Below are 13,145 nucleotides of genomic sequence, written 5' to 3' on the forward strand. Positions count from 1 at the left end.
TTTAACAAATTAAATAATGTTGCATTCCATCTTGGAAAGGTTAGGGTTTTTTCATTTTCCCACATACATGAGTTTTTTGCACTTATTTTGATTATCCGAAATCACGTTAGAGTTTAAGGACACATCGCCCATCTTACCTATGATAAAGCATATTTGAGATTAAAAGTCTTATAATAGAAAATGTGATAGATATCAAAACCCCAAGCCAAATGGGTTAGTTTACAAGATATATTCAGATCTTATCTTGATAATTTCCTCCTTGTATTAATTGACAACATCTTAATATATTCCATGGATGAAGTTACTAGTCACAACTGTGGATAGTTCTTGAGACAATACGGACTCATGAGCTATATGCTAAGAAGAAGAAGTGTGTGTTCTTCAAGAACCAAATCGAGTATTTCGGGTTTATAGTTTTAGTAGAAGGAATTCCAGTAGATCTAGCCAAGGTCAGGGATGTACAAGATCGGCCGCCTCAAGCCACTGTTAGTGAAGTTCATAGCTTTTTGGGTTTTAGAGGATGGTATCAGGTCTTTATCAAGAATTATGCCTTGATTGTTGCATCCCTCACCGACCTATTCAAGAAGCAGGTTGCCATTAAATGGACCCAAGTTGAACAATCTAGCTTTGATAGGCTCAAGTTAAGATTAGTTAAGGCTCTGATCCTCAAACTACCCGATCTTAGCAAAGAATTCGAAGTGGTGGCCGATGCGAGTTGTCTTGCCTTGGGATGTGTACTCATGCAGGAAGGACATCTAGTAGCATATTCCTCCACAAAATTTAAGACTCAAGTGAGAAATTATGCTCCTCATGACCTAGAATTACTGACAATTATCCATGCTCTTAAGTTATGGAGACATTATTTACTCCAAAAGAAGTTCTCATTAGTAATTGACCATAAAAGTCTTAAGTGTGCCAAGTTTGACTGACAAAAATCAGCCATATCTTTTTTAGATTGCATATGAACATCCCAACACCAAGCCTCATAGCTTACTTTAGCAATAAATCCTATTTGCTGCTATAAATCAGCATCCTATAAATTTTTTTTACTGAAATAGTTTACCAAAGAACACTTTTTGCTGCGAATTCTCAGCCCCCAAAAAAATTTTTACATGTCTAGGAAGCTTATGTCAAGGGCTATCAAAGCCCTATGGAAATCGTCCAGATCGTGGACAGCACGACGAAGGCAGAGGGCGCGAACAGCCACGGCGCAGTTTGGGGCAGCGACGTCGAATTTGTGCAATGCCAGGGCTGTAGATCACCAATGTGGTTGTTTGTTGTGCCAGGAGGGAGCGTCCTGAGTGAAGGAAGATATGTCTAGAAGGAAGTTTCTGAAGATATGCTCTACAGATAGAGATATGAAGGCTCCATGGAGGGTATGTCCTGCAGGTCACAGTTGAAGACTATGGCAGTGATAGCATGAATTCAACAATTTCGCAATAAATCACCAAAGAATGGACTTGTAAGATATATGGAAACTCTTGATTTTCAATTTTCAACAATACTAAAAGATCCTCCATAGTATGTGAGCATGACAGCCCGTCATAAAGACCATCTACCCTACCTTCATTCTAAAAGACCTACAAGCTTCAATTATTTCTCTTTCCTATTCAATTACTACCTGGCAGCTTTAGGCATATCCATAATATGCGGAAAGCACAAATTACTTTCAGCACACACACATAAACTCTTGAGGAAAAATTGCCCCTACAAAGAGGAGAGAGCTTTCCCTATCTGGTACCACTGTCATCTCGCAAGACAGTGATACCTAACAAATATCTAGCTCTCCTACTATTGGAAGAGGATAATCCCTCAAAGAATCCTTATTCCTTTGATGGTTGACACAAACTCTCATAAACTAGATAGCCCTTTGTCCATCATTGCTTCACATCCATGCATGGACAGACCCATCATCCAGAACCTTAGTCTCCATCCGATACTCATGAATGAATGGCTGCCCCAAAATAATAGGATAGGAACAAGAGTTATGCACAAAGAAATGATAAGTCTCATCCACATCTCCAATAGAAATCATCAAGTTTGGACAAGTAGCATACAAATCTCTTGCAGTGTTGTTGGTTGCACATATGCTCCAACCATGATCCATATCAACTAGCCATCTACCAGTTTCATACAATCCACACACAATGACATTAATCTTGAAGCCATGATTCTAAAGAGCAACACAAGGGGTCTCAGCAAGCTTGACTACTATCTCTGTAGTCACACGAGCCCATTGATTGCAAGAGAAATGGCTACGAGGCACCAATCTAGGCGTGTCATCACTCTACGCATACTATACAAGTTGAAGTAAATGCTAAAGAGACTTCACGAACTGCATACATAAAGCTCCATCTGTAGACTCCTTAGTAATATCCTCATCAAGATCAATCTCCTCAATCTACAAGCCATAGACAATAATCTCAATAAACCTAAATCTACAAGCAATAGATAGTAATTCTGTGTCCGTTCTTCAATAATCTTTCAATTTCTTTTAATGATGTTGAAAATAACTTCATGAAATTCTCCAGCATCTTCTTCAAATCCATAGTCACCTCAATGTCCAAAAGCAGCTTGAATCCAGGTTACTTTTTCAGCTTTGAATCCTATGCCTTTGGAGCTTTCTGATCTTCCTATACTATTAGCTTTTGAACTTCAGCCGTACTTTGCTCTGGTCCTGAAGAATAAGGCTGAGAAACTGCATCACTTGTCCTAGTCACTCTCTTTGAACATTTAGGTTGATCATCATCTCTTTTTTTCTTCTCCTCAACAAGCACTTCGAATCCTTGAGATTTTTCCATATAGGCATAGATAGAAAAGACATCAACTCGGTCATCCCATCTAGTCCCTTTCCTAGTCTCATCACCTATGGCTCAAAGTTCAGATGTTGAAGTGTTTTCCTTTTTCTCTACATATAGTGCATAGGACCATAAAGGAGATTTGTACTTTGGAAACTACTCTAAGTGAAGGCAATAGGCAACGGCTTATTTTTCCAACTCTTCCATCACATAAGAAGAGTGGAAAAGAGACTCCTCTAACAATTTCCTCATGCCACCCTTACCGAAACTTGGTTTGATCTACTACTACGTATCTCCAGAAGATATCATCTTGTCTTTTTAGACTACCAAGTTCAGCATTCTCGGCTCTTCAAAATCTTGATAGTCCTTTCGCCCATTATCTTGAGTATCACGCCACATGCAATGACAGACACGATCACTCCTATGAGAATTTGTAGACATAGAAGAAGTTGGGGCTGAAACCGGAGCTAGACTAAGCAGATGTTGCTCCATTCTAGTCATCTTCATTTGTAGGTCTATTAAGTTTTTTGATATCTCCTCCACCATATCTTCGATAGTAGATTTTGCAATTGGTCTAACAAGTGCACCAGGAATAGGCATAGGCATAGACACATGCTGAGAAATAGGAGAAGTAGTGGATGGTGCAATAGGAGAAGTCGTAGTAGAAGAAGACATCATCGTTCATGATTGCATCCCGTTCTTTAGGTAAGCCTTCCATCTCCACCTCTTTGTCAAGTCGTAGCACGAATAGGCATAGGCATAAACACAAGCTAAGAAATAGGAGTAGTGGATGGTGCAACAAGAGAAGTAGGAGAAGTTGTGGTAGGAGAAGACATTGTTGGTGGTGATTGCATCTAGTTCTACAAGCGAGCCTTCCATCTCCGCCTCTTTGTCAGTGTAAAAACCACATCAACAGCGTCATGCCAATCCAACTTCAATCCCATAGGCTATGTATGGTCCTCTAGCACCTCTCCCAACTCATCTTAAAGTGCATGATTAGCCGCCCATAAGAATAACTCCACTTTCTCTAAGTTCAGAGCTCTTTTCTCTAGTGCATCTAACTAGTTGTATCACTTTTCAAACTCCCGCAACAATTCAAAGACAACAAGTCCGTTGTTGGGCTGATAAACCCACTCTCTGAATGTCTTTTGTGTAGCAATACCATAATCCTCCAGAAAATATTCGTCTCTGGGCGCTTTCTGAAAAGCATCCTAGTTAAAGTCATGTACAAACAAATTTGTCACTCTAACTCGCAAAGCAGGTGTGCCAAGCTGTAAGAAATAAATGTTCAGTTGGTCCAAAATCTAAAGAAGTGCATCCGGCATTGAAAGACCTTAATGTAGATTGAAACATTCCGGTCATCAAATAATTTTGGCTCACTAACCATAGCCTCGATCACCTTAGTCACACTAAGCGTACGTATTGTTTAAGCTATGAAGTCTACTAAATGATTTATTACTGATGAATGTGAAGTAAATTTTGTGCTTGAAATATTTGGTATTTTGATGAAATTTAATAATGATGCCCATATTTTGTTAGTATAAATAGTCTCTAGAATAGGGTGATGGGCCATCTTGGGGAGTCCACCCATAACAAATCACATATATAAGGTACATTCAAAGGATATTAAGAAATACCCTTTCTTTACATGCTACAAGGTCATAAAATGACCCCTTTTACTTTACTATACTTATGAAGTTTTTTCAAGCTACCTTTTCTTTTGAACTCACGCGGTATCTTATATGTTTTATAAGGTGGGTCCCTCTGATGGGCAACATATATATATGCATTAAAAAGGTTGATGTTAGGCTCTCTTCATGGCTATTAATCCTTAATTTTGTGGGGGGAGAGCAAACATTTAGGTTTAAGAATTCATAATTGAAAATACACATTTATCTCAATGACTAATGATCCTAATGTGATGTCCAAATCTAAGAGCTATTTGGCCCACCAGAGAAGTAAAAAAGGCTAGATCCTTACCCAAAAATATGCCAGTTCGAAAACTACTCTGCAAATGCATGTTTTCTCCCCAAACACCCAAATGCATGTTTTCTTTCCAAAGCTATGTCCAATAATAGGCTATAGCCAAGGAAACACTTGCTTTCTTGTGGACGATTGAATACATTTATTCACACTAGTAGTCAAATTATCAGCCCAATCCATCCAAACTAAGTGTTATATGTATATGCATGTGTAGTGTGTGTGTGTGCGTGTGTGTGTGTGTATGTGCATGTGTTTTTGCATGTTTGCATACACATGTAGGTTTACACACACACACACATACACAGAGAAAGATATATATATATATCTATATATATATATAAAACTTAGAAGGTATGATCAAGGTTTCTTTAAGAGAAAAACCTATTTATTGCCATTTTTCATGAACCTAAAAGGCTCTAATTTAATCAATCTTGAATCATGAATTTCTATATCATCTCTTACATATAGTGTTTGATCAGGGAATTCAATGGCATATTGCTATTGGTGTAAAAATTTGTTTCACTCATGGGGAGGTTAAACATTAATATATATATGTATCATGTGGGTTCAACATAAGAGATTTCCAAAATACCATTTTTACACATTTTTTACATACAGAACGGTCTCATATAAGGGGGTTACTCACAGATTGAATAGAAACGGATTATATTTTATTAAGGAAAATTTCATAGGTAAGGATATCTATAAATAGACCCTAAACAAATGTGAAATAGAGGGTATACATGTAGTGAATTCCTCGGGGTTTCATTGCATGTCTGCAAATTTTGTGTGTATTTACTTCCATAGATACATTCACTTTTTGCTTCATACAAGTTATATGGAGAGCTTTTTCAAGCTCATCTTAATCAAAAGTAGATTGGGAAAAGCATAGCAAGAGTGCACAAAGAAAACACATCTAATCATTGAGAGACTAAAGAAAAATAATAAGAGTAATTTATCTCTCTATGATCTCACCTTATTTGAAACCAATGGAGTATCTTTATGTGCATGGAGAAGAATTATAGTGGGTGAGGAATTAGATGTCATCTCTCAATGAAAGCTCTCATCCATGACGTCTCTCATATGGAAGATCATGGTCTCATCTTGTGTCTCGCCTCTCACAAAGTGCTTCCTTTGTCCCTTTCTTGTCGTATGTAACTATAAAATGAGTAACACTCCTGCATCTTTGCTCTAGCTCTATTGTAGTATAAGATGTAATAAGCTCTACATTTATAATTTAAAATATTGACTTTTTTTCCTCTTGTTTTATGATACAAGAAAAAAAGTCACAAATATATTGCTATGGAAAATGGAAACCCAATAGAAAATTCTCATTTTGAGCATTTGACCCAAGCATGTATTTCATTGCCAATCTTTTAGTCCCTTGTGGAACAACTCACTTTCAATCATAGGGCCATTGAGGAAGGGTTTTAAATGACATATTGCCTCTACATCTTGAAATAGTTAAACATTTCCTTGACATGAGATGGACAAGGTAGAGACATGATGCTCTTTTCATTTATCAATATATCTAAAGTTACTTTAATCCTCTTGGTATTGATCATTCAATACATACATGAGGTTGAACAAAGCTTTACACATTGTGCATTTGTAATTCATAAGTAGTTTTTGATATTTGATGAAATTATGACCTCATCAAAATTTCTTGCACACACTGAATTTCAAAATTAAGCGTGGATCAAACCATATATTTATCTATTACCTTCTAAGTTACAGTTGTAAGATTTTAACAAGTTAGATAGTTTTTTTATATTTCATTTCATGTGTACTTAATCAAATAAAGAAAGTGTAACATATATCATCCCAAAACGATGAATCAATCCTTTAAAAAAATAAATGTATACTATATTCAATGTCTCAAGATTCCATTGGGAAAATTCCATGGTCAGATGCACCATTGGTCTTAGTTCTCTTTCATATTATTGTATGCCTAATGCTCTAATTGACTCTAAATTTTCTACTAAAGATATTTTATTTTCCACTCTATGTAATTTTTTATAGTAGCCAAGTCTAAACCTTGGATATTGCTACCATGGATACGATCTTGAAATTGTAACTACTTTGACTTCACAATTGACAACATCTTATACATGATGAATATCTTGCATCAAACATTCAATGTGACCAAAGAAACCATAAGTGGTTCTGTAGACTAAGGTTTCATGGTAATCTCTATAAATAATTTAGTCTATCATAAAAGCCAATTTTGAGCCTCATAGATATACCAAACATAGTTGCCAATCTTTTGGGTAAAGTTCTATGTTTCTTCTGAAGATATTCATGTGGATTCTTCAAATTTTTAAAAATATGTTTTAAGAAATCTTGTCATAGATAGGGGGACTTGGGAGATTTCCAAATTCTCTAATATGGTGTTTCTAGTAAATTATCTTATAAAAGAGTGCATAGACTCTCTCCTATGCAAGTTGTAAAGAATAAGACACACTGATTAAGGCCAATGCTAATAATAAAAAGGAGGAAAGAGAGTTGAGGGATGGACAAAGGGACCAAAAAGGGGAATAGCTACCCAGAAATTAGAAGATAGGGCATGTATAAAAGTCTACTTATAACATGGGCGAGGTGGTGGTGTTCTACACTGTCATTAGTTGTTGTAGACCCTATAGCATATGGCTGTGTCAAAAGCATTGGAGAGCTTTCTCTACTTGTGGATCCACCAGCAATAGCACAATGAAGGGCGGTGCTTCCATTATTTCCACACTTCTCATAGATGTTACCTCCCATAGAATCATAGAAATGGAGGACATACTTCATAGACCATTTGTAGAGGGCATCTTGACTTGCTATGATAGACATGTGATTGCCTAGCTGTCGTGCTTGAGGCTCTTATCTAATCAGGATTATCAAGTTCCTGCTATTAATCAAGTAGAATGGAGCATCTTCATTCTACAACATTTTGTTCCTTCTACAAAGCATTTCAAGAGGACTCAGATCACCACATTAATTGTTGAGATACGGATACATTGGATTGGCATCTACAGCTTGTGCACCGACTAGCATGGGAATCCAATTATTCAAGCCAAGTTATTTTCACATAACAAACCCCTCACAAGAAGCATAGATGTTCCCAAGATTGCTTCAAGGTACAATAACCTTGTCACGAACCTCCCATCCAAAATATCTATGGTTGCAGTTTTATAGCCTTTCAAGTGAAGGCTTTATAAAAACTTAGTCAAGTATATGGGCATTGCTTCTATCACTTCTCAAATTAGACATACGCATCTGTCAAAACTGGTGTCCAAGCTCAATAAGACTATCCCATTGGCAATTCCTTGAACCAACTGGGCAATTCAAATTTTGTTTTTGTGCTGGCAAAAACACAATAGGAGGAATGCAAGTTGTAGCACAATAAGTTGAAAGTGCTACATAAGTATCAATAGTTGATGCACAATTGACATCAATGACAACTGTCTTCATTTTCCTTAGCCTTTGCACCTCACTCACCAAGACTCTCATGTGGTTGATACCACACTACTTTACCCATTCAGTGGGGTGCAATCCCCCATAGACTCAATGGACAAAAAATGTAGGGCACATGGATGGTGTAGCAACTTCAAAAGGGACCACTTACCATATCAAAAATCTCAAACTACACCTGCCCTACATAGGAAAGATTGAGGTTGCGTGTTTGTGAACAAAGGCGAGATGGGGGAGCTTAGGCTACTCTGTATTAACATTTAAATTGGATTCGAGCTATATGCATAGAATCTCATGACAAGCATGGGGATTTACCTTACACATTCTATTATTGAGATTGTGACCATGATTAGGCAGACAATCCTACCCTACCTCTTACTATCCATGTTATTCCAGACGTTCACCTGATGATCCATCAAGGCTCTCCTCAACATTGATCCTGTTATCATTGGGGCAAGAATGCACAAAGTAGGACAATGTTACCAACCTGGATATCCATTGTGTGGCCTTCCAAAATCTACATATGGTTTAGAACTATTGGATGGTCTTCCTAGAGATTTGAGAATCTCTTACTTAGACTATAATGGACATTGGTGAGCTACCACATGTGGGGAGTTGTTTGTTTATCTCTTGCTTTATTCTTGAGGAGGCTTCTTCAAATTTTCTTTAAGGCACATCTAGTCTATGTGTAGGACTTGAGCATCCAGAGGTCCAATATCTTATTGACTTCTTTGCGCCATTCTAATCCCTTGTTACTATGGCACTTATTGAGTATCAAGAGGGTGTGTTAGGAATATGTATTCTACTCTATAAAGTGTTATTGTGGTTTCACTCATGACCCTCTTGTTATATCTCATCATCTTGAGTCTTGTCCTCTTGGTTCTAGTCTTCTTAAGTCTTGTCTGATAGATGTTACATCCCATAGAATCATACAAATGGCGAACATACTTCACAGAACACAACATTAGTGAGTTTGGGAATCTCCCAATTTCCATTTTTTGAATACTAAAACGTGGCACCCGGATCACATGCCCATAAGTTTCTTAAAACCATATGATGTGACCTATCATTGGAAAGCGCTTGAAAAATGGATTCTATTGATCTATAGAGTGCTCAATTTGTAGTTATAGTGTTCAAGTTATGACCAATCTAAAGATTTGACCACGTGTCCCCAACTTATGGAAAATTCCCATATTCCCCAATATGGTATTATAGACCATTTACAGGGCATCTTGACTTGCTATAATAGACATGTGATTGCCCAGCTGGCATGCTTGAGGTTCTTATCTAATCAGGATAATGAAGTTGCTGTTATTAATCAAGTCGAATGAAGCATCTTCATTCTATAGCATTTTATTCCTTCTACAAAGTAGTTCAAGAGGACTGAGGTCACTCGATTAATTGTTGAGATACAGATACACTAAATTGGCATTTCCATCTTCTGCACCGACTAGCATGGGAATCTGATTAGTCAAGCCAAGTTCTTTGCATATAACAAACCCCTCATGAGAAGCATAGATGTTCCCAAGATTGCTTCGAGGTACAATAACCCAATCAAGAACCTCCCACCCAAAACATCTTCGGCTACAATTTTCTAGCCTTCTAAGCGAGGGGTTTATAAAGACTTTGCCAAGTATATGGGCATTGCTTCTCACTTCTCAAATTAGACACATGCACCTATCAAAATTGGTGTCCAAGCTCAATAAGACTATCTCATTGGCAATTACTTGCACCAACTTGGCAATTAAAATTTTGGTTGCCAACACAAACACAATAGGAGGAATGCTAGTTGTAGCAGAATAAGTTGAAAGTGCTACATAAGTATCAATAGTTGATGCACAACTGAAATCAATGACAGCCTTATTCATTTTCCTTAGTCTCTACACCTAACTAACCAATACTATCATGGAAAGATTCTTAAAGCTCCTGGTGTGATTGATACCACGCTAGTTTACCCACAAGTCGTTGAAATTTAGCAAGGTGCAGTCCCCCATAGACTGAGTGGACAAAAATTGTAAGGAAAATGGACGATGTAGAAACTTCACAAGGGACCACTTACTGTATCAAAAACCTCAAACTGTGCCTTTCCTACACAAGAAATATCAAGGATCCTTGTCTATGAACAAAAGCAAGATGGGGGAGCTCAAGTTGCTCTGTATTAACATTTAAATTGGATTTGAGCTATATGTGTGGAATTTCAAGACAAGCATAGGGATTTACCTTACATATTTTATTATTGAGATTGTGACCATGATTAGGCAGGCAATGGTTTTATGCATACCCTACAAAAGAGGATCACTGCAATTTCTTGCTTGATACACTTGCCATGCTTAAGGACGAACTTCATTGCCACACTCTGTGAGAAAAAGCACATAAAAATGCATCTGATCATCAATATATGTCAATCCATTCATTTACACAAGGATGTGATAGTGTCTTGAAGCTCGATTGTTTCCATATGTGACTAGTATAGTTGCACCTGCCTTTGTAGACTTGCCAATGGAGCCTTCCCACAGGAGCTCTATAACCTAATAATTTTCAACCCCCGTGGTTGCTAGGACGAGAGCAATATTGACAAATCTTACTAAAAACCATGTTCACATACTTGCCCACAAACACAACCATCATCCACACCTCTGTTAGGACATTCTTGTATGGCCTTCAATTGATAGCGAGACAGATTTTGTGAATAGATTTTCTTGGCCCATAGTAGTTGCTATTAATTAGAACACTATCATAACCCTAGCACCCTCCAACCTACTTGAAAAAGTATTGGTAGTTTGCAATGTTCTTCCTCATGGCTCAATGTAGTGTTTCCTATTGGGATTGTGAATTATAGAAGATTATGCTATGCTTCTTGTTCTCCTCAAACATGATTTTTGTGATGATGTCAATTTATCACCCTAAACCAACTATTATCAAAATATGTCATGAAAAGTGAAGTTTTTAGAAGATTCTTCCTTGTCCTAAAGATATAAAAATGGTCACTCATTATCTTCAAACCAAAGTGTCTCAAAGATCATGTTGGTGTATGGATCATGTTATATCTAGTGAGGTAATACACAATTATCTTCAAACCTAAGTATCTCGAATATCATGTGATGCATGAATCATGATATATGTGGTGAGATAATTCATCTATTGAGCTCCAAAACCAGTTCCATGTGGTGAGATAATCCATAATTATCTTCAAATCAAAGTGTCTCAAATATCATGTGGTGTTTGCATCATGCTATTATGGAGAGATAATTCATCTATTGAGCTCCATAACAATTGTCATGACATTTGTAACATTTAGAGATTCCAATCCTACCCTATCTCTTGCTTTCCATGTTATTCGGCATGTTCACTTGATGATCCGCTGAACACTAATCCTATTATCATTGGGGCAAGAATGCACAAAGGAGGACAATGTTACCAACAAAGATATATGTTGTGTGGCCCTCCAAAATCTACACAGGGTTTAGAACTATTGAATGGTCTTTCTACAGCTTTGAGAATCTCTTTTACTTAGACTATAGTGGAGATTGGTGAGCTACCACATGTGGGGAGTTCTTGGATTATCTCTTGCTTTATACTTGAGGAGTCTTCTTTGCATTTTATTTAAGGCACATCTAGTCTATGTGTAGGACTTGAGCATCCAAGGGTCCAACATCTTATTGTCTTCTTTGTGCAATTGTAGCCCCTTGTTCCTATAGCATTTATTGAGTATCAATAGGGTGTATTAGGAATATGTATTCTCCTCTATAAAGTGTTATTGTGGTTTCACTCATGACTCTCTTGTTATATCTCATCATCTTGAGTCTTGTCCTCTTGGGTCTCATCCTGTTAAGTCTTGTCCTCTAGGGCCTCATCCCACTTGTAGCCTATAGAAAGGCTGTTGTATTTGACACCCCACACATTGGGTACCAAAATATTCATTTACTCACTCTTGGTTGGTCCTTCACTCTAAGATCCAAGCTTTTGTGAGCTCCCATGATTTAGAACCATTGGATGGTCTTGTTGGAGCTTTGTTAGACTCTCATGGACATTGGTGAACTACCACATGTGGGGAGTTGTATCTTTATCCCATGATTTCTACGTGAGGAGTCTTCTTTAGGTTCTCTTCAAGCACTTCTAGTCTATGTATAAAGCGTCCATGTTCCTAGCATTTCTTGACTACTTTCCACCGTTGAAATCTCTTGTTACTATAGCATTTAATGAGTATTAAGAGGATGTGTTAGATATATGTATGGTTCTCTATAAAGTAAGTGACCCACTTTTTATATCTCATACTCTTATTATATCAAGAGGGCATGCTAGAAATATTTATGATGCTCTATAAAGTGCTATTGTGGTTTCTCTGGTGACCCTCTTATTATATTGCATACTATTAAGTATTTTCCTCTTGGGTATCCTCCTCTTCAGTCTCATCCCACTTGTAGCCTACACAAAGGCAACCCTATTTGGCATCTTCCATATCGTATGCTTAAATCATTGTTTACTCACTCTTGATTGGTGCTCCACTCTTGGATCCAACTTGTTGTGATCATTCTTGGTGGCTCACTTCGGGATAACTATTGTGTGATCTCTATCTTTATTAGGTTCATTTATATTTTTCCTCCATTAATATTGTTTATAATTTACATTGGCCTCTCAAATCCAATTTATGAAAATTTTGGAAAGGAAATTCCTTCAAAATACATATGAAAATACCTCGATAGCCAATTCTTTGGTTGGATGACAAACTCATATATCCCTAAGGTGCTTTCAAAACACAATCGACCCTACTCAACATTCCAAGGACGAAACATGTAGTTTTTCCGGACCCATTGTGAGTTTGTGCAATAAGATGGTGGTATAGTGGAGTGAGGATCATAGGCAAAGTAATTGATTATATTTTGCTAGGTCTCAGAAAGTTCATCTGAGAGT

Source organism: Lygodium microphyllum, chromosome 10, assembly GCF_053477565.2.
Source record: "Lygodium microphyllum isolate KBCC chromosome 10, Lygodium_microphyllum_v1.1.10, whole genome shotgun sequence".
Taxonomy (NCBI): Eukaryota; Viridiplantae; Streptophyta; class Polypodiopsida; order Schizaeales; family Lygodiaceae; genus Lygodium; species Lygodium microphyllum.